We start from the raw sequence: 2,341 nt of genomic DNA, 5'->3' as shown, positions 1-2,341 counted from the left end.
CCCCAAACTACATGCCAAACTACTTAATAGTTTAATGAGGCTTTTTCATTATGATATTATTCATAACAGACATCAGACCCCCCCAAAAATTGACAATGAATTGTAATATAGAAATTAAAAACATTCTCATTATGGACAAGTTATACTCAAGTAACTATAAATGAATAGCATTTTTATGTATTTCTGAATATATTAACAGCTAGGACAAAAAAAGTGTCACCTTGATGTAGAAGATAACTTACTGTAGCCCGGTTGTTTAAAATAAAGAGAGTGTTCTTTTCCTTAGGGAGACAAATGGAGAAACCTTTTTTTTAAGGGAGCCCTCTTAGCTGTTTTGCACAACAAAATGAGATGCTCTGGATCTTATTGAGAAAAAAAAGGTGCACTGAGATGGAAATTTATTAACTGGCACCAGTTAATGTGTGCATTATTCATTTCTGGTAAGCATGAAAAATGATTTAAAGAGGTTTGAAATTGCAGCTGCAAAGGCTGACTGCACCGAGCCAAACTTGTTCATTTGATCCTTTAGCGGTGCAGAAGGGTGTGAGCTGTTCTCTGGACAGGGTTTACAGTAACAGCTGTGCTCCTCTCACAAGGGGGCGGCCACTCGGCCGGGCGGTGGGCCACTCCGAACAGATGGAAAAATACATCAGAGCTCTCTCACTGTTATTAAAAACACAATATCCTATGCTTTTTAGGGTTTAAGGCGGGTGGGGTGAATAGGGCGGGACGGGATCGAATGGAATGGCTGTTGGGTAATTTCTTATCATCTGCTTTTCCAGAAATAAGAGAAGAAAAAACGGAGACTCTGTATTTGTCTCATGTCAGTCGCGAGGGGCTTCTTGCGTTCTTTGTGTCTGTGTGTTTTTCTTGGGCTCTCTCTCAGCACCACCCCTCTTTAGCTCAGCGAGGGCAGCGAGGAGGAAACGGTGCCAGTGGCATATGGCTTGCCACTGCGCTAAACATCCATACTACAGACAGGTCCATCAGTCACAGCTCTGGCCGTGTGAGAGGCGAGTATGGGTGCCTGATAGATGGTGTTTAGAGCTTACCTGCTGTTACGACATCACCACTGAAACACTGGGCTCCCCCCAAAAGCCCACGCCGACACTGGAAACCGCAAAGCGTGAAATACCATGTCTGGAAGTGCCTACCGAGTCGGCCGAGTTACAACAAATAATAGATAAGCTATTTAAACCCTCAGTTAGGGACCCTGGGTCAGCACATGCCAATTAATGCGCAACATACAGGGAATGTATATGAGGAGCCTCGCCACTGCGCTAAACATCCATACTACAGACAGGTCCATCAGTCACAGCTCTGGCCGTGTGAGAGGCGAGTATGGGTGCCTGATAGATGGTGTTTAGAGCTTACCTGCTGTTACGACATCACCACTGAAACACTGGGCTCCCCCCAAAAGCCCACGCCGACACTGGAAACCGCAAAGCGTGAAATACCATGTCTGGAAGTGCCTACCGAGTCGGCCGAGTTACAACAAATAATAGATAAGCTATTTAAACCCTCAGTTAGGGACCCTGGGTCAGAGCCGCGCACATGCCAATTAATGCGCAACATCTGCCATACAGGGAATGTATATGAGGAGCCTCGGTGCGATTCTGGTAATTTAAGGCCAAATGTTTCCGTTGCAAGAGCAGGCACCAAATTGGTTAGAAGATTGGGTCAAATTGGACCATTCTTCTCAAAGCCTTTTCCTACTTCTATGAGGAAAGGTTTGTCTTTGTTCCTACTTGGGTCCGGTGTTTTTCTGCCAAATTTAACAGAAGGCTCTGAGGGTAAAGGGGGTCCACCCCACCAATACCTTCTGCTGCTGAGCAACTACCCAGGAAAGACAATCACTCAGAACCCCGCTGCCTGCACCACAAAGTTAAAATCCTTTAATTAGACCTTTATGTTTTTTTCCCCCCATCTAACATTCTTCGTCAGAGTTGCTGGATTATAAAAAAAGTAATTAGACTTTCAAGCTTCAAGCTGAATTCAGTGTCTGCACATATGACATTGTGTAAAGATGTTTAGCTAATGCAAATGTTATTTATAACATTTAATACTGGAAACTCATTTACTTTTAACAGTGAAACAATGTCTTAAATTTGTAGGAATTTATTCATGATGACACTTTTCAATCAATGAATTGCTAGATCTATGCAAATGAAATTATTCTGAGTAAAAGAGAAAAAAATAATCTTATCAGGCTACAGATCATTAACAAAGGTCAACAAAATATTTAATACATTCTACTAAACTAGTCTGCAGCTCCAGAATCTCTACTAAACAAGTCTGCAGCTGCAGAACTGCCCACCGGGGGCAGTGCTGTCTAAGAAAC

Source organism: Sinocyclocheilus rhinocerous, unplaced genomic scaffold, assembly GCF_001515625.1.
Source record: "Sinocyclocheilus rhinocerous isolate Xijiao unplaced genomic scaffold, SAMN03320098_v1.1 scaffold165, whole genome shotgun sequence".
NCBI lineage: Eukaryota > Metazoa > Chordata > Actinopteri > Cypriniformes > Cyprinidae > Sinocyclocheilus > Sinocyclocheilus rhinocerous.
This window is presented reverse-complemented; position numbering follows the sequence as displayed.